We start from the raw sequence: 19,510 nt of genomic DNA, 5'->3' as shown, positions 1-19,510 counted from the left end.
CATGGGACGGTTTGCCTGTGCCCTGTGCGGTAGGAGAGGAAACACCCTGCTTGGACCCCTGTATGGAGCATCTTCCTGGCCTCAGGTCCCACTCTGGGAACTGAGCCAACCAAGTGGAGCCTGGTGATTAAGGATCACATTTATACTGGCCCATGCCAAGGCACCCTGGTCCTTCTTCATTGCTAGCACTAACATCCAGCGATAGGACGTTTGTGCTGTCCTTTGAACGTTAGTTTATGGTCATTCTCTCAACAGCCATAGAAACACTGCTGGCTGCCTGTTTTATAGGTGAGAAGATGGCATGTGGCAGGTTCTGTGAATGTTCATTGAGCTCTTTCAAGAAACTCTGTGTTAGGAAGGGGTCCTGGCTGCAGGTAGGAGCTCCAGGAGCAGCACTGGTGACCTGCCAGCCTCATGGAAGACGTGCTGACCTCCTTAATTCAGTTCTTTCTCATCGATTGGTACAGTGCCAGGCAATATTTCATGACGCATTCAGCAGCGTATTCCTTGTGAAGAATTTAAAAGAAGCAAAACGGGATTTAGATGGGTGATTTAGTCTTGCACATCTCTCTCTCTGTCTCTCTTTAGGTTATTTACAATGCTGCCTCTATTGTATTTACTACTTAAATACAATAATGATCTTAGGGAGCAGCAGCAGCTGTTTTTCTTTAGCAGAGTATTTTAAGTAATAAGGTATCCCTTCATGTCTTGAAACCTCATGAAGCCCCATCTAGATAGCAGCAACTTTCTGGACTCATTAGTCATTAATGAACTCATTAAGAGTGGTTTCCAGTGACTGACGCCCTCCCAGCTGGCAGCCACAGTCTCCTCTTGCACTCTGTTGAGATGACACTGACTCCACAGGTTTGACTTGGGATGTGGACTGGGGAGGAGTTCAATTACATGGAGTTTTACAAATGCCTTCAGCTGGAGTGGAAAACTGTGAGCACATTTATCCAACTTTGTCTGCTTAGGAAGCTAAGGAGTCAAGCTTTCCTGAAAACCTTCTATTTATCCAATGCTAGTAAGATTTTTAAAAAGAGACCCTGCTAGCACCATGCTGTTACTAAAACAGTATTGGGTGGCCAAAGTCCATCAGCTACCGTGTCCTGCTGAAAGTCATCCTCTCTTTTTTTTTTTAAATTTTTTCGCTCCTGTTTTCATGCATTATTTTCTCTCTTGGCATTGCCTGGATTTGTTCTCCTCTTCTCCCTTCAGGGAACAGAATTTGGCCTAAATAAATGATAGCCCAGAAGATGGTGTAAACAGATGGGTAAACGTGAGATTGCTCTTCCTCCCGCGGTCGGTCATGGTCATGTGTAGCGGTGAGTGGTTTCCCGCAGGAGAGGCAGTGGCTTGGGTGGCAGCTATTTAATGTTTGTTTTAATAAGAAAGCCCATTCCTTCCCTAGTTATGCAGCTCAAAATGGAACAGAAACCCCCAAAAGCCTTTCAGTCCACTAATGCATTGAAACTGTTGGATCAAAATGGGCTTCTCTGTCAAAGCACTGCCCACAGAATGGAATTTGGTGCATTTCATACCCCAGTGAACTTAAATTATATGGAGCTGATATTTAATATGAGTGCCAGTACCAGTGGAATCTATATACTTAATATGCATTCCCTAACTTTTAGAATTAAGTAGTTGATCTATGGAACACAAAGGGATCATCCTTCTCTCAGAACAGTTTAAGACCAAGCAGTTTAACAGGCACTGCAACAAACAGCTGTTTCCAGCTCTCTCTTTTCCTCCCTGTCTCCCTTCTTCACTCTTTTCCTGCTTCTCTCGTTTTCCTATTTTTCTACCTCTCATCTTCAAAAACCAAAATGTACGTGTAAGGAAGAATATGCTATTTTAGAGAAAGTTTTTAGAAAATCACTTGAGATATTTTTCTTTGGTGGCAACTGAACTTTTGGGTAGATGCTCAAGAAAGTTCTTATAATTGGGTTTAATTTTTGATTTTTTATGTAGTGAGAAGGGGGATGATTTCCCTTGAAAGTGGAAGTCACTCTGCTTAAATTACGAAAGTGTTACTTATGTTTTTTGCATCATGCTGAAGATACCAGGTTTTCTGGACAGTGTCAATTTTAAATGTATAGCTGAGGTTAATTTCACCATTGCACTTTTGCAAGAAGAGATATGAGATAGAAAATAAATACTTTGCTCCATGCTTTGCCTTAGTTTTTGATTCCTAATATATGGTCAGTTTCCTTTTAGCCATGCTAGTATTTGAAAGGCCATTGTGGAAATGATTGCATTTTTTGAGGTGATGCCCTGCAAGAAAGATGAGTACCCCATGCCTTTTCATTCCCTTCAAGAGCCAGAAGGAGAAGGAGGGCACTGAGTGAAAAGCTGCCTTGATTCCAGAGATAAAACTGAGGTACTGAGAGCCTCAGAGTTTCTGAAGCTGCAAGATTTCAGTGTTTGCTCTTGAATGTTTTTCTCCTGGACCCCAGGATGGGTTTGCTCCTCACTCTGTTCATCTTAGTGAACCATCAAAGGGGTGATTATTTTAGAAGGCTCAGAGCTGTGTATACTTTCTGCTTTGAATTGGGTTTTATTGGTTTGATCATTTATTAAGTGCTAGGTGCTGTCTGTGCAGTTATAAAGATACAACCCTTCCTGTCTCTGTCTTTACTGAGCTCAGAGTACATTTAGAGAAGCCAGATGTGTACCACCAGAACAGAAAGTCACTATACAAGGGGTGTGTGTGTGTGTGTGTGTGTGTGTGTGTGTGGTGCCACTCAATGCTAGGTATGCAGAGGCCCTGGACAAGGGCAGGGTGGGACCAAAACTGCAGCCTCCTCAAAGACTGGCATCCCAAGACTGACAGCTTGGAGAGCTACTTTTTTTCTGTCATTTTGAGACGTTCTCCCTACGCAGTTCAGGCTGGCCTTGAACTCACTATGTAGCCCAGGCTGGTCTCCAACTCACAACCATCCTCCTGCCTGTGCCTCAGCCTCCCAAGTGCTGGGATTATGGGCATGTGCCACCATGCCTGGCTATTGCAGAGCTAATTTTTGACTAACCTGGTACTTGATTTTATTTTTCTCTCTGTCTTTTTTTTTCTTTTTCTATTCCTGAGTATATAAGCCAGGGCTTTGTGCATGGTAGATAGGGTCTCTAGCACTGAACTACAATTACAGCCTTTTGAAACACTTGTAAAGCTACTGTTATTTTTTTCCTAACAAATTCAGCCCCTAAGTCTTGTTCTTTCTATGTGGTAAACAAATATATTAACCTGGTGGGGAAAGTCAAAACTTGGGCCGTATGCTTCCTTGATAGACAGGAGAACTGAGCTGCCCAAGGCTGGCTGTCTGCTCCTCCCTGGCTCGGGTTGAAACAGTCTGATCAGTTAACTGAAGCCAGGCAGAATAGGCAGTGGTTCAGCTTCCCTTCCCCTGTAACGATGGACTAGAATGCCTGCCCTCCTGGCACTGCCCGCAAGGCCAGGGAAAAACTGGACTTCTGTGGACTTTAAGACTAGCTCTTCTGACACACTCTGGATAGGGGCACAGGGAAACGGCTAAGGCACTGGTGTTGACTGGACCATGTGGGAGGTACCCACAGAGAAAATCCAGTAGAGGTGCAGAACATGTTCCCCCAAACAATCTAAAGTGACCTTCATACGCCCTCCAGGGTGTAAAAACATCACTCTATTCCTTCAGCCCTCAACTTGCTCTGCTTTCCAGAGCCTGTCTGACACCCGCAGGAACCCCGCGGTTATAATTCACTCTGCCTTCAGGAGCATTTACCAGTGAGGCCAGAAAATTGTTGCTATGGGTTGTGTTTTGTGGAAGTTAAAATGCTGGAGAAAGAATCTGATTGCTTGATAGCTAGCTCTCTCTCTCTCTCTCTCTCTCTCTCTCTCTCTCTCTCTCTCTCTGATTCCCTCCCTCCCTTCCCCCCCCCCCCTCTGCTCTCCACCCCTTCACTCCCTCCGCTGGACTCCGTGTTTTGCCCCCACGCAGGGCCGGAGGAGAGCCTTACAGGTTGTCAATGAAACAGGGAATTATTTCCTTTGATGGCTTAGATAATAGTAGGAGCCAAAGCAATGAGTGAGGTCGGCGGAGACCAATGCAGTCCTGCCCGGGGCCGAGGAGCCAATCGCAGGAGCAGAGGGCGGGGCGTCGGCGCCAGCAGATAATTGCTAAGTGCATCGCTAGCACAGTTGGTCCGAGCTGCTGAAAGGTCTGGTCGCAGAGACGCGAACGGGTAATCCTCAGCGTGCTCCATCAGGACAGCATCTTCCCACCTCGGCAGGGCGTCGAGCCTGGGGATCACCGCCCCCCCCCACCCCCACCTGCTCTTCGGAAAAGGTACCTCTCCTCACAGCCCCCGGGGGTGCTGCTGGCGCTTGGCCCTTCTCAGTGGCTGCAGGTTAGCAGAGGTGGAGGTTGCAGAAAGAAAAGTTTAGGGGAGGGAATGTGGCAGAGGTGGGAATTCACAGCCTTTTGTTGGGAAGAAAACAAGCCAACAATTTGGAAAACTTCTCCACTTGCCGGTAACTGGGTTTGTTTACTACTCTTAATTAGCTGTGCTCAGGTCTGTCAAATTTGGTCTGGTCTTCCGCATGTTGGGGTGTAGGCTCAGATGTGCTGGCGGAAGGAGAGAGGACCTCAGGGTGCCCAGCACGTTTCCTAGACCCCAGGATGATGCAGTGACCCGTCCCTGGGACGCTGGCTCCAGTCAGTGTGACTGGTTGGTCAGGTTTGGTGCCATAGGGTCTGCCCCTCTCTACTACCTTGGTATGTGCCTTCCCCAAAGTACTCTGACCTTCAACTTGATTTCTTTCTCTAAACTTCTGTCTCCCTCATACCCTTTGTCCACTCTGTTTTTGTTCATTTTGTTTGGTGGAAGAAGAAATTTCTTGGGGCATGGGGGCCTCTCCTATTTGACCTGGTCAGCATCTGGGTGCCCTGCAATTTGTGGAGAAACCAATGCAAGCTTTCAGAGGAAGAGAAATCACTTCATTGCTTAGCTCCCTCAAACTCTGCAAGGCTTTCCAGGTTTGGTGTGTCCTGAAAAAAACCGGGATGGAGCTGAATCCTTGCCCATGCATGGCTCACACCTGTGCTGGAGTCTCATGGAGCCCTGTGTGTCCCAGGCCCTCTGGGAGGTGGAGGCATGCGTGGGACACGTTAGCGGTGGGGAGCTGGCTCTGTCAAGGTGCTCAGGTTGCGCAGGTGTGCAGGTGCTTTTGTGGCAGAAAGATGGAGCTGAAGTCACCATTCATGCTGCCTCTGTTGACTGCACTTCTAGCAGAAAAGCTCATGGTGGCAGGCAGCTGGTGCAGCAGAGCAGTATCCCTGAGCATTGTCCTCTGGGGGATCAAGAGTGTATGACACCCACTTTGGGAGTGGGTGATGGGACATGGTGCCCGGGGAAATGCCTCTCTTCCCCAGAGAGTTTCTGCCCCAGGCGGTGTTAGTTAGGGGGACCTTTAGGAGGCTGCATCCTGTGGGGGAGAGGGTGGTGACTTGGCCTTGAACTTCCTTCCCACTTTCATGCAGCAGCTCCTGTTTTCATGCTGCACCAACACTCTGCAAGGTGTGTGACCGGCTGTGCCCTCTAGATACTTTGAAGCTGCTGGTCCCCATCTGGTCTCACAGGTCTCTGAAGCTTAGGGCTGGGTGAGATGCAGATAAATTTCCTCACCTCCTTGAATTTGGGGTGTCCTGGCCATTGTGAATGTTCTGGGAAGGACTCCTTTGCAACCCTTGTCTCCTGGGGTGCCCTTCCTAAGGTGCAGGTGGCAGTCTGGATTCTCTGGCTTCTTCACTTTTTAATTCTTATTTCTTTTTACCACCACACACAACAGGTTCTCCTCCACCTCCTTAAGGCAGCTATTTTGGGTGGGAACTGTTATTATGGAAGCTCTACTCACAGTGGTTAAAAAGGAAGGTACCTGACTCTTGTTTGGCTGCTGTTGGTCAGGATACAGTCAGCCTTCTCCAGCGCACGCTGCCTGACAGGTGACAGACAGACCAGCAGCCCTGCACATTGTGATCTCTCTGTTTGGCGCTGGGAATAGGAATTGAACTTTTCATGGCTGTTGGGGAGTTTGGTGCAGGACTTTGTCCACGGTGGTCTTTCTACAGTGTGTGGTCCTTGGAAACCCCAGGAGGGCAGAACCTGGAGCTGGGGACCCTGAAAGCAGGCCCTTTGGTTTTCATGAAGACAGCAATACATTAGAAAGTTCTCTAGAGTTTGACAGGACCAGGAACCAGAAGAAGCGCTGGGGGTCCCTTAATTTAGTGCTAATCTCCTGGCTTTCTGTTTGGATAGAGAACATTAAAAGTAAGGCATTTAAAACAGCTTCTGAATGGTGACTCATGCACAGAGGGAAAGGCTGGTGGGGGGAGGGAGCCCAGGGAGCTTTGAGAAGTACAAGTGGGACACACTGGAGTGCTTGGCTTCTCCCTCTGCCTCCTCCTCATTCTCCTTCCCTGTATTTCCCCATTTGGAACAGAGATCCTTAAAATAAGAATTTAAGCTAAAAAAAGGGGGGGGGGAGGGATATAGCACCCAAAGCAGAATGCAAAGTGTCCTCTTCACAGCTTCACCCTGCATGGGGAAGGGCGTGAAGCTTGGCGCCTGTGCTTGTGACCCAGCTCGGAGAGTCATTCCTGGTGTTCAGCTGATGAACTCCTTGTGAAGCCGGTTGCCTGTTTGTATGCGAAGGGAATAACGGATGCTCAGGAAATTGAATTTGTTGCTTGTCACTTTGTCAGATATGATGGCTTTAGCTAGGACCCTGGATAAGCGCTGGCCAGAGGTCTGGCCTTTTCTCCTCCTCCCCACTGGCCAGCCGGGATCCCAGGCGTTTGCCGCTGTGCCCAGGAGGACTGCAGCTCTCTGCTCTTCCCTGCCCAGGGTGAGTGAGCTGGCCACTGACAGCCCATCCTGGCTCTCCTGACCCCCATCTCCATCACTCTCGCAGTCACCCCTTTTCATCATAAGCACATCAGTGAGTGATCTCTTTGCCAACTCGCTTTGATCTTGTCATTTTGTGGCGATTTCGCTGTTAAAGAAAACTGACCCCTGAAATAGGATTGAAAACATATTAAAATTTTTCTCAGAATTGCCTTTCATCTTCTATTTTTAATTCTAATTTTGTGATTTTGTGGAAATCCAATAAGTACGCTCACTGGGTTTGGTGTGTTGGGGAACCGGGTCAGTGTCTTCTTTTCCCAGCTGGGTGTGTGACTCTGCCAGCTGGCTGTCCTGGGAGGGTGGTGTGGAGCCTCACCCCGGGGAGGAACATCCCCCAAAGTTGAGATGGGACGCAGAACGCTCCTGTGTGTGCAGAGTGGGGAGAAGGCTGTTGTGAAACCCAGATTATGAATATACATATTCACCGCTCTATTCTTGTCCTCTTCCATTCTTCATTTAGGAAAATTTCATAGACAAGATTATGAGCAAATAGTTAATGTGACTCACCCCTCTCATACTCCTCCCTTCTCCCCCGGGAGCGATTTCACCTTGAAGCAGGTGACTGAATAATACTCAACTACTACTCAATCTGATAGGCAGGTGTCCATCTCTTGTCTCTTTCCATGCTTGTCCTTACTGTCATTGTAGAGCATCCTGGAGTTGAGACTTACTGTGCTGGGCCCTGCTCACTTCCCTCTGGAAAGAGTTATGCAGGATACCTTAGGAATGCCGGCATGCTCACCTTCACAAGAGCCTGCCCAGTGGGAGAAGTGAGGTAATCCTCCCTCCAAGTTCAGCTCTGCTACAGACCTTGCAGGAGCACCTGGGGTGCAGCTGACTAGATGGGCTTGCTAGTCGATGGGCCTGAGCACGGGTGTTTTCTGTGCTGGGGACCCCCACCGGCTGAGGCCCACATCCCCTGCCATCAGCTGGCAGCCAGGACTGACCTTGTAAGCACAAGCAGGCAGTGCTGTCTGTCTGTCTGTCATTCCAGCTTTGTCCTTTGTTTCCTTCTTACCTTGAATCTACTGAGGGTTGGAAAAGGCCAAATATGAAATCTACTTTCTGATATTAAGATATGAATGTTAAAACTGATAATACTATTGCCATTTGCAGAGGTATTTGGGTTTCTGTTTTACTTTATCTCATCCTTTGTTTATTTTTTGTGGTGCTGGGGTTGGAACCCGGAGATGCCTGACGCTAGCAAGCAGGTATCACAGAGCCTCCCTCTCAGCCTAGTGTTTGAGTTCTTAGTGGAAATCACAGATGTGTGGGGTGGAAATTCAGACCTCTGCTGGTGGACACAGGAAGATGGAATTTGTGTCAGGACAGTGCTAGGAAACTGTCCATTTGCTTCTCAGGTCGGGCTGGTTCTCCTCTGCACATGCTGAGGACAGTCGCAGGCTGTTCAGGTGCTGGGGCAGTACTGAGGGTGGGGGGCTTGAGCCAAGCCTCTCAGACTTGACCTGGAGCTTCCTAATATTTGACCTGCTCTTTCTGACTTTCCGTTTCCTCCTGTGGAAAGTGTGGGGCCTAGACTGTGTTCTTTTCAGTCCTGTTTTGCTCCGGCCTCTCAATCTGGCCACAGAGTCCTCCACCCGGTCATAGATGCCACAGATCCAGAAGGACATGGAGCTCTCAGAGCGAGCCACGGTGACCAGTGGTGCTTTGGGAGACAGAAGCCTCGAGGGCAGGTTAGAAGGAATGGCAGTGCTATGCCAGGAGAAAAGCAAGCTGAGGGTGATGTCATAACCGATTTGGGTTTAGGGGAGGATGTTATATGGAGGATGGCGACCAGCTGTTCTCCATCTCCAGTAAGGACTGAACGAGAGAAAATAGACAGAAATTGCAGCAGATGGACTCAGATTAGGTATGAGGAAGAATTTTCCATCACCAAGAGTTTGTAAAAGGGAAGATTGTGGCGCTCCATGGTGTTGATCTTTAAGCATGAGTGAGCTGGAGGTCTGAAGGCTGGAGGAGGAGCCGAGGACTGTGCAGAGGTAAAGGGAGGGGTGTGGAGCCTCAGCATCTGCGCCCCATCCTGAAAAGGCTCATTTTTCTGTTCTCCAAAGCCTCGCCCTCTCCCTGGGGCTATGGAAGGGGCTGGGGTCTGTGTGGGGAATGAGGAAGGAATGCGACAACCGCACTGTCCCCAAGGCTTGCAGGCCTGCTTCTCCCTTTGTTTTCGCCTTGCTGGGCAGGTCCTGTCTATGCTGGGAATCTCCCACTGTCTAGTCTTTTCTTTCTTTATGTGACCAACGAGGTGGCAGAGGGCAGAGGCCTTGGCTTGGCCACATGGTTGCAAATGGCAGAACTGGGACCAGAGTTGTGATTCTTCTTCTCCGAGTCCATCACTAGCTCTCTCAGCTCCCTCTTCTGGTTTTCAAATGGAGGGACCATTTGCTTTTCTTGCTCCTAGTTTATCTCTAACCAAAAGGCAAGGTGGGAACAGCTGCAGGTGGGCAGTCTTTATGGGGTGTGGCTTATGGAGATTATGTGCTTTGCTCCACACTCTTAGTTTGCATAGGACAAAAACCCTTCCTTGTCTGGTGGATTGGGGAGCCTTGGAAGCAGGCAGGTGTGGGGGCCGGGCAGAATTTGAACCCAGAGAGAGATGGTAGAGCAGGGAGCACTTGGGATAGAAGTACTGAAAACCCGAACAACATTTAATACAAACCTTGCAAAGGGAAGGTGTGTTCCATGTCTGCTCAGAGCCATATTGGAAGCAAGGGGAATTGATGAGATAAACCGTACAGAATAACCCCAGACTCTGTAACCCATGTGGCCCCTGAGCAAAAGGCAGACAGGCAGCTTGGGAGTCTGCTGAGATGGTAGGGCTCAGTGGTGGGTGCCAGGGGAGAAGCATGGCCCTTTACACCCACAGCCTTCTGGGTGCTAACAAGGCATTCTGAGTCTTTTTGCCCACAGCGAAGGGTATCTTCAAGCAAGAACTATAGCTTCTCCTACAGGGTCTTTCATGGCAAGGACCTCAGGCCTGGAGGCAGCAGGGCCGGGAAATGACTGAGACAGAAAGTGTGGAGGAGCCAGAGAGGGATCAAGGAAGAGACAGAGGGAAGGGAGAAAGGGGCTTTGTGGAACCAGGGGCTGGGCCAGGCTGGGAGGAGGAGGGGAAGGGATATGGGCTGGGCCAGCACCCAGGAGGCAGAAACCCAGGGCCTGTGGGGCCTGTGTGCAGGAGTGAGGGGTTCCTGGAGGAGTGTGCCAGGGTCCCCAGGCTGTGCCGGCCACCGTCCTTGTCAGTCACAGTGACACTCCGCAGGGTTCACACTCTGTCCTCACTTTTGACGTCACAGACTGCAGTGGGAAATGGTGAGCTGTGGGAAGTGCAGCGGAGATGGACTCTGGAAGTGCCTTTGATGGGGTGGCCAGAGGGTGCCTCCCAGGGCACTGGGGGCCTGAGTGGGAGCTGAGCATGGTAGAATTTGCCCAGGGTGCGATGGGGGTGCTGGGAACCGAGCCACATTTGCAGGACGGTGGCTGTGTGAGTCATGCAGTACCTGTGTCACTTGGTCTGAACTTACCAAATAGGTGTTGGGGGTGGGGCTGCAGTGCTCACTGTATGGCGAAGGATTAGCTATGCAAACCAAAGGACAGAGGCTTCTGGATAGGAAATGACCAGCCACTCTTGCATTTGGATTGGCAATTTGAGGACTTGTGGAGTTGCAAAGTGGAGAGCAGGGCTGAGGTTTGGGAAGGCCAAAAGGCAGGGCCTAGCCAGAGACAGATGCCTGTTCAGAAATAATTTGTTGCTGTCCAGGTGAGAAATGAGGAGGACCCAGAGAAAGCCGTGGCCGTGGGGAGCGGAAGGGGCGGAATCAAAGGGCGACACTCTGACTTCATAAGTCACACTAGATCAGGCAAAAATGAAGAGGAATTATTCATCCCCGGGAGGACAGGCTGACAGCTGACAAGGAAGGTCACACCGTTAGATAACGGAGCAGTGTCCCCACTAAGACAGCAGCGGAAGTGGGTTTAAACTACAGGAAAAGGATGTGAGCGAGATGCTAGAGTTAATGCTTTAATGGAAGGGATTGTGAAACACGGGGGCAAGGTCATCCAAAGGGGGTGTAGACTGATTCTCCTGTTCCTTAGAGTATTAACAAATTTCAGTCTTTTCTCTGACAGAGAAGTGAACAGAGACTGTGAATAGAGATATGCAAAAAGAATCATGGCCAGGACATTGTGTAACTGTGCCCAGCCTCACTTACAGCTAACATGTGAAATCAGAGCTAAAGCATCATGACCCACCTAACCGATTAGCAAAAATGAGAAATGCTATCCCATCTAGTGTGGTCAAGGTATTGTCAGGAGGGACATGTTTAGACTGCCGAAGGAAGACCATTGGTAAACATCGGAGTCATATCTCAAAAAATATACTCTTTGAACCAATAAGCAATTTCTCCTCTAGGAAGTGATCCAAGGAAATAATCAGAGATATTCTAATCAAGGACACTCCTTTCAGCATAATTCATTATTACAAAACATTGCATGGGGGCATTAATTAAATCGAATATGGTTCATCCATAAATGGAAATCAAGGAAGCTATTAAAATTACATTGAATAACATATAAGAATATGGGAAGATGCTAATGACCTATATTAAATAAAGATGTAAAAGTAAATAGGGTATAGCTGTGATTAAAATAAAAGATCTGTGTGTCCTGGAAGGTGAGGCACAGCACAGCATATCAGAGTCTGAGCAGGGGCTGTCACTGGGTTCCAGAAAACAAATAATTTTTAATTTCTCTAAACTTAGGTATTTTGCAGATTTCCTCCAGGAGACATTATTGTGCAAGTCAGGAAATGCGCTTTTTAAATTAGTCATTTCATTCTCTCCCGGTCAAGCTGCAGCCATGTGTGACGGAGACTTCGGCCTAACTTTGCTCACTAAGATGCTGAGATGTGGCAGGTGTGAGGTAAGTGCGTTGGCAAGCCCCGGAGGGTCGCCCTTGCTTCGGTCTGGTCTGAGAGTGTCTTTGCGAGGTGGCCTTGCCCTTTCTCCCCCGACACCCAGGTCTTGGCCTCCATGTTGTGACCATCCACCATCCACGTTGATCTCCTGCTCATGATTTACAGGACACAGTTTTTTCCATGCCTCATACACATCCGCTCATTCCACAAGCAGAGAAGGAAGTCCAGGCTCAGAGAGGCTGACTTGACCAGGGTCTCATGGTTGTTGAGTGGCACTGTGGGGTTCAAGTGCGAGGACCGTGCTCTGTGCGGAGCAGGCTGTGCTGCAGGGCTCTGTCAGCTGGAGGGGTGGCAGATTTCTGTGGGGAGGCGTACAGCTGCCGCTTCCCAGCAGTTTAGATGCAGCCGGTGGCTGGGGGCTGAGGCTCTCTGAGGCAGTTCTGAGGCCAGGTCCCCAATGAGTGCCTCGTTTGTTACTGTTTTTCCCCGAATGCATTTGCTTCCTGCTGTGGTTTTCTTTGTTGTATAAACTCCCGGCAGCCTGAGATGGCCTGCCCTGGGTGGAAGTCACAGCTGGCTGTCTCCATGATGCATGCTGTGGCCACATGGGGGCTGTGGGAGCCTTCCCACAGCAGGGCAAGTGGCAGCTCTGATGGGCACACCCTTGGGGCTTTTGCAGGCTTAATTGGGAAACGTGACCAGGCCTGCTGAGAGAAAGGGCAGAACCAGGAGCAGGGAGGATTGCACGGATGATTTGCTGTTCTATTTGTTTTAATGATAATTCAAAATTTGGGCGATGTTTGTATTCTGAAGCCTTAGAAGTGAGGAGGGGAGGTGCTGTTTTCTCCACATGCAGAGCAAGAAATGGGTCCCCAAAGCAGAGCTGCTTTGTTTGGTTTCTGTGGGCAGCAGGTGCAGAAGGTAAGCATGGAGTGGGCCAGTCTGGCCTGTAGTTGTAACCCACCTCATGATCAGTGAGGATGTTCTGTCGGCTTCTGTGCATGAGGTGAAGCAGGGGTGTGGAATGCGCCCTTTGTGGCTTGGGCAGCAAACAGTAGCGCCCCAGAGATGTCCCTGAGCCCTGGGATGTCAGGCAGAGCAGGTGCTGAGGAAGGGCATGTCACTGAAGATGAGAGTTGTCCCACGTGCTCCCGTGGTCCAAGGGCTCTGAGCACCAAAGGTCGTGGCCTAGGATGGCAGGAGGGACATTGTCAGCCTGAGTAGTGGTCTGGGCCAAAAGCCAGTTTGGTTGGCTTGAGCTGCCAATGGGTTGGGGACTGCAGTGGGGGGATAGCCCCTCATTGTTTCCAGCTTCTTTCTCCTTTTGGAAAATTCCTCCTGCTAGATGGACTGGGCACAGTGCTGCCGTGAGCGGTGTGCAGCGGGGAGAGACAGGGGCAGCGGAGAGCAGCCTTTGGGTCTCACAGTCTCCTTGGGAGTGAGGCTGCCCTGCAGGCTCCAGGAAGGAGACAGGAGAGGAGAGTCCCAGTGCTGCTGCTGTGCCCTCCTCTGCTCCCGGCCCTGAGCCTTGGGTTGTCCAAATGTGGGACAAGGAAGGAAAATTATGAGACACTGAGGAAAAGAAAATACTTGAAAAATGGGAGCAGAACAGAGATGAGGTGCTGAACCCCAGAAGGATGGTTAGATACCGACAGGCAACCTTAAATGACTATGACTCTTTCCAAGTTGTAAGTTGTCACTGCTAAAATGTGGTAAGACATAGATAGGACAGAAGGAAAGAAAGGGAGAGACAGATCGGGGTGGGGACAGAAGAAAAGAGAGAGAGAGACAGACAGACAGAGAGAGAGAGACAGAGAGAGAGAGACAGAGAGAGACAGAGATCGATCCTTGGTCACCTTTGATTTTGGAATTTAGATGCTGGCTCCTCATTGTCCCCTCATAGGCACACGGTGGCCGACACTCAGGGGGAACCCTGCAGTGGGCGGCAGGTTCCTATCCCTGCTCACTGTCCCTTGTGTCTCCCAGATCACCTGCTTGGCCCTGTGGCCAGGATTCTCCTCTGGTGACCAAGAGGGCCTGGGGGTGTGGGGATGGCGTGAGGCTCTGGGCGCCTCCAGAGACGTCCCTGCTCCAGCCCTCCTCGCTGATAAGCTCTGTTAGAGGGCTGCACAGTCTCTTAGCCATGGGACTGGCTTGCTGCAGTCTGTTCCTTGGGACTGTTCAGCAAGGGCTACCTGACTCCAAGGCTGCATGAGTCTCGGGAAGCCCTGCTGTTGGATTTCTCCATAATGCAAACAACATGCTTTTCTACTAGGTCTTTCTGTTTCTTTCGCACAATACACAGGCTTCTGCCATTTGAGGTATTCATCATGCACTGCCTCATACCCTGTGGACAGGCACACTTCTGAGCTTTGGGGATCCCACAGTGAACACAGCTATCCCGGGCGCCAACTGCTGTGAGCCTAGATTCTAGCAGGGGAAACTGAGGGCAGACAGGTCAGAATGCCTGCAGAGGGCCGGTTGGTTAATCAGAGAAAAGGAAGTCGAGCAAGGGAAGCAGAGATTGTGTCTGGGAGGACGTGTCCAGGAGTAGGTCTTGTCCATCAGGAATGCTCAGGCAGAGGCCTGGATGTGTGATGTGTGGTACATGTGGACGTCTGGGGACCAGCAGATCAGGCTGGAAAAGGCTTTGAAGTTGGCACAAGTGGTGCTGTCCAGAGGGTGACACCCATGGCTATGAGGTGATACAGGGTGTGATGTCAAGGCGTTGCTCTGGCTGCTGTGTGGCCATCACACTGTAAGGGCCTCATGCAGGCAGAGGCCAACTGGGTATCAATGGTCATGGAGAAGGAGGACCTGAGCTTGGATTAGGGGATGGGGGAGAGGGGAGTGGTCAAATTCTGGGTGTACTTGGAAGGGGGAGATGGTAAAAATTGCTGATGGCTTGAACGTGGGGTCTGAGAGAAAAAGGCAGCATTTGAGGATGATTGGAAGGTTCTGGCACAAGAAGGTAGAGGAGCAGGAAGCAGAGAGTTTGTTCCAGAAAATGTGAGGCATCTCAGTGAGGTATCTCCTGTGTGGTTGGATGGTGATCTGGATCTCAGAGAGGAAGATAATTAGGGAAGGACTTCGGTGTTAGCAGTGCGCAGTGGTGTTTAGGGTTGCAGGGCCAAAGAAAATCCCTGGGAATTGAGGCTGGGGATTTAGCTCAGCGGCATAAGCGCCTGCCTTGCAAGTAGGCAGTCGTGAGTTCTATCCCTGGTACCGATAAAAAAGAAAAAGAAAAAAAAAAAAAAATCCCTGGGAACCCAGTAGAGGTTCTGGAAGTAACAAGAGTGAGCTCTGAGAACTCAGCACGGTATTTACGCGTCTAGGGGAAGGGTTGGCACATGTTTCCTTAAGGAGCCAGACAATGAGCATTTTAGGCTTTGCAGGTTGTGTGCTGTTGCTACAACTGCTCAGTTTTGCAATGGGAGCACCAACCAGGGGGAGATAATATGTAAATGAAGGCACATAGCTGAGGCTCAATAAAACTTTATTTATAAACCAGTCATAGGACCCATGGGCCCCAGGTTGCTGACCTTGGGTCTGGGACTTTGAAGATAAACCATTGATGGTTTCTGTTTTAGTCAGTCCTCACCCGCCCTGTGACACAGATATCTGAGATTATTAATGTAAGAGAAGAAAGGTTTATTTTGGCTTATAGTTTCAGAGATTGTATCTCTTAGTCAGCAGGCTCCATCACTCTGGGCTGTGATGAGACAGACATGTCACACAGAAGGGCGTGGCAGAGGAAGGCTGCTCACCTCAGGTGTCCGAGAAGCAGGGAAAGAGCCAGTGTGAGAGGAGGTCTCGTGCCCAGGGAGCCCCCTGTCTTCAGGCGGCCTCACCTGCTGCTCTCACCTCGGAACTGCGCCTCCGGGGTCAAGCCCACACCACACCAGTCTCTGGGAGTCACTTCCTAAGAACCACAGCAGGCCGTGGGAAGGAGCCACTCTGCACCCCGGGATCCATGCAAGACAGAATGTTTTTTGCCTTGGAAACTAAGAGTTTCTTCAGAGGAAGTGATAATGAGCTGGGCCTGATACTCGTGATGAGGCAGCATGGCGGCCCATGTGGGCAAGTTCCTGGGCCAGAGCCTCCCTGAGGTCGGCCACAAGGAGACACTGGTGACCACCCACGTGGGTGACATGGAGATGTAGTGTTAACTGTGGTGTTTCTCCACAGAAGTGGGAAAGAGTAGCAGTGTTATTGGGCACAAAGATGGCTCAGGGATGTAAGTGAGGAAGTGGTCCGCATGTTGGGGAGAAGAGGGGATGGGGCCTTCCAGGGCTCTGGATGGAAGTGGCAGGGAAAAGCAGCTGAAGGCTGAGGAGGTTCTAGGGGTGTATCAGGGTGGGGACTCCTAAAGTTGCTTCATTTTCTCAGTAACATAGAGCATGAGGTCAAGAGACTCCAGAAAAGAGGACTTGGGTCCAACAGGGCATGGAGATGGATGTCCCTCAACCTCAAGGGTGGGGGGTGGACATGGTGACAGGGGATTTCTGACTCTCTAAATCAAAATTAAAGGGCTTCTGCCATCGCTTTTACCAGAGCTTTTCAAAGAAAAGCGGGCCCTGTAAATTTTACAGAGTTATGACTGAATTAATAAGGCCAAGACGCGGGCGTGGATGATGAGAAACAAAATGGTCCTGGAGATTCCTGCAGGCCCAGAGCATCTAACAAGGACAGTTTTACAGAAGGGAATTTTTAGAAATGAAATTGTATTTCTAGGGTTACTAATGATCTTTCTAAGGCTCAGTCAGGAGGGACAGCCACAGAGCCCAGGGGAGACCTGTTGTACTCTGCTTTTACCCTAAAGCATTCTTTAAAAAAATCTTCTTTTGAGACAAAGGTAATGAAATGAAGATTCTCTAATTTTACCTTAACAAATTACCCTGGGGAGAGAAAGGACTTGCCCAGGTAGGAGTGGAAGGCTGAAGCGTGGCCCAGGTCCTGTCCATTGCTGCCATCTAGGAGGCGAAGAGAAGAGGTTCTCAGTTCAGGTGGTTTGGGAGGAGGGAAATGCTAGTGTGTCTCTTTTTATCCTGTTTACATGTCTGTAGGGGAAGAAAAAGGAAAACCAAGAGCAAGCAGGGTTAGAGGTAGAGGGAGAATGACATAGGGCTTTGGGAAACAGACTCTGCCAAGACCACGGAGCTAGCAGGAAACTAGCCTGAGCCTTGTGCAGAGACCGCTGTGCCCACGGCAAGGTGGGAACTGCCGGGTGGGAGGGCGGTTGCTCAGGGGAGCCTCTGGAAGCACAGCCAGTGACCATGCTTATGCCACTGCGCTGTGATGTGGCCAGCACGAGGGCTGCCTCGGGAATGACTGGGGACCAACGGACACACCAGCTGTACCTGTGCTGTGGAGGGGAATCTCTTCCTGGAGCCCAAATCTTGTGCTCACTCAGACTCTGTGGGCTCGGTGAAGTGGTGATGCAAGCAGTGAGCAGTTGGTGCCTCAGGACTGAGCAGTGGGAAAGACTCACCCATCTTTTCTTCAAATCTTATTCCTGGGGTGTCTTTCTGAGACAAATACAGCATGGGGAAGCCCAGACATGTAGGTAGCCAGAGTTTATACAGCCCGTGGTAATTTCACGGACCCAGCTCAGCCATCCGAGTGATTGCTCCAAATCTCAGTTTCCCAAGCTCTAAAATACCCAAGCTCTAATTTTTTTTTTTTAAATCACCTTACTTATCTCACAGATTGGTTGTAGTGACGACATGGAATGAGATTGGACCTATTTAGCATATTGCCCAAAATATGCAGGGTTCAAAGACTTGTAGTAAGAAAGGTTGTGGAGGTGATCGGGTGAGCGGGCCTGGTGGCTGGAGGCAGAGACTACATGCAGTGGTGTGAGGGTGATGCTAGCGTGGTTAGAAATAGGATAAAATACCTGCTTGTGGACTCCAAGCCCAGGCATGTCCTCCTGAATATTTTTAGTCAAGGATTTTGCATTCTTTGGAAGAAAGACAACGGCGAGGAATAAAGTAAGGTTGCCAAATAGTACTGCACCTTCTAAAAAGCAGTCTTGGGGAGGAAACTCTCAGAGTTTCAAGAACCATAATATTGAAAGAGATTTAAAGGGAATCAAAACTCCCTGCAATGCTTAGAACAGCAGGGACATAGATTTCTCATACTAATCAAGTGATTTGTGGGAAAATCCTATCCATCTCTCTAACCTGAGCTGAATCAAGCAAATGATCGCTCCAAGTTGCAGAGTGAGCTGGGAAGCAGGCAGAGAGCTGGTTTATGATCCTGCGGAACTTTTCTGCAGTACGAATTCCTGGGCCAGTAGGTGATTTTAAAACGGAGAAGCCCTCAGCTCTGGGCTCCCTTCTTTGTCCGTGCAGGGTCCTGTGTTGCTCTGACCAGGACCAGCTTGGACCTCCAGGGAGCCCCTCCTTTAAGCTGATTCTGCTCCCTGAGGTGGGATATGTGCGACACATTTCCTCTGGCCTCAGAGGAGTAGCTGTGATGGACAGTTGCTAACCTGCCGATGCACTTGAGCATTGTGTTGTCTGGTCCTGAGCTATTTCCATTTCTGCATGAAGAGAACACAGTGACTTCTCGCTCACGCACCTGCAGCTGAGGGAGGAGATGTGCTGGTAGAATGGGCCTTCGGAGAGCTGCATTTTTGTGCACTGGCCTATTCCGTGGACCCCTGTACCACCTCTCAGAAGGATCACTTTTTTTTTTTTTTTTTTTACTTAACTCATGTTTTCCAGTTAAACTGGTATTTCCTAGTGACACGAATTGCACGACACTTTGAGTACTCTCCAGAAGGGTGAGGGGAAGCTGGTCTAAATCCTTTGCTATGTGAGGGAGGATACTGCATTGTAGGGAGACGGTGTTTGGGTTGGGTTGAGGTCAGGAAGAGTGAGGGGATGATGTGTAAATCCTGACACAGGGTGGATGTCAGACATCCACAATGCTAGGGTTGTCCTTCTACATAGGAAAATACGTTTAGTCAGGAGGAAGAGAAACTATCACAGCTGAAAACACGTGGGAAGTATCATACTCAGAAGGTTTTGGGCCTGGGGTCCCAGCTTGAGCTGTGTGACCCTGGGCAGGTCACCACGAGGCATTTCTTCTACTTCTGTGGATAAGGATGAGACCACGGGGCAGTGTCAGGAGGCTGTGTGGTGGAGGGAAAGCAGGGAATTCAAGTCAAGTGCTGTCACCAACAGTTTCCGTGATAACAATCACAGAGGTGCTAATTAAAATGGAAATGAGGTGCTGGTTTCCAGCTGTGACATTGTTGAAGGTTAAAAATGACAATCCCTAGTGTCACAGAGAGGCAGGAGCCTGGTAACCTGTCCTGTTCATGGGATGTGATTGGCACAGTCTGTTGGGCAAGCATGAACTTTGGGGATTTCTGCACTTTTTGATTTATTTTTAGGATGCTATTCTCAGGAAATAATCAGAAACATGAATGCACAATATCATTCACTGTAGTGCTACTTATCTTCCTGGAAAGCTGCATTGAACTCCCCCCATTGTAGGAAATTAGTGAGGTAAATCGTGATATATCCATGCAGTTCAATAGTTGGCCACTATATAAATTTGTCTGAAGAATGCCAGTGAAGTTGTGAGTGAAATGTCCTCTACTCCAGCTGGAGGAATACAGATATACTC

The 19,510-nt window shown here is 49.5% G+C and overlaps 1 protein-coding gene across 3 annotated transcripts in view; it reads left to right on the top strand.

Annotated features, from left to right (window-relative positions):
• Window positions 1-4,124: 4,124 nt before the first annotated feature.
• Window positions 4,125-19,510, top strand: part of Zmat4 (zinc finger matrin-type 4) — a 379,004-nt gene continuing 363,618 nt past the window's right edge. Inside the window, exon 1 of one of the 3 annotated variants that reach the window (XM_063239857.1) lies at window positions 4,125-4,380. The gene's annotated coding sequence lies outside the window, so the exon portion shown is untranslated. Of the gene's footprint in view, window positions 4,381-8,816; window positions 8,937-19,510 lie in introns of those variants that run through there. The other 2 variants (XM_063239858.1, XM_063239856.1) reach the window with 2 other exon arrangements.

Source organism: Cavia porcellus, unplaced genomic scaffold (assembly GCF_034190915.1).
Source record: "Cavia porcellus strain 051 isolate PalLab524CR breed Dunkin Hartley unplaced genomic scaffold, mCavPor4.1 scaffold_29, whole genome shotgun sequence".
Lineage (NCBI taxonomy): Eukaryota > Metazoa > Chordata > Mammalia > Rodentia > Caviidae > Cavia > Cavia porcellus.
Note: the sequence above shows the minus strand (reverse complement) of the source record. Positions and strands in the feature narration are given on the sequence as shown.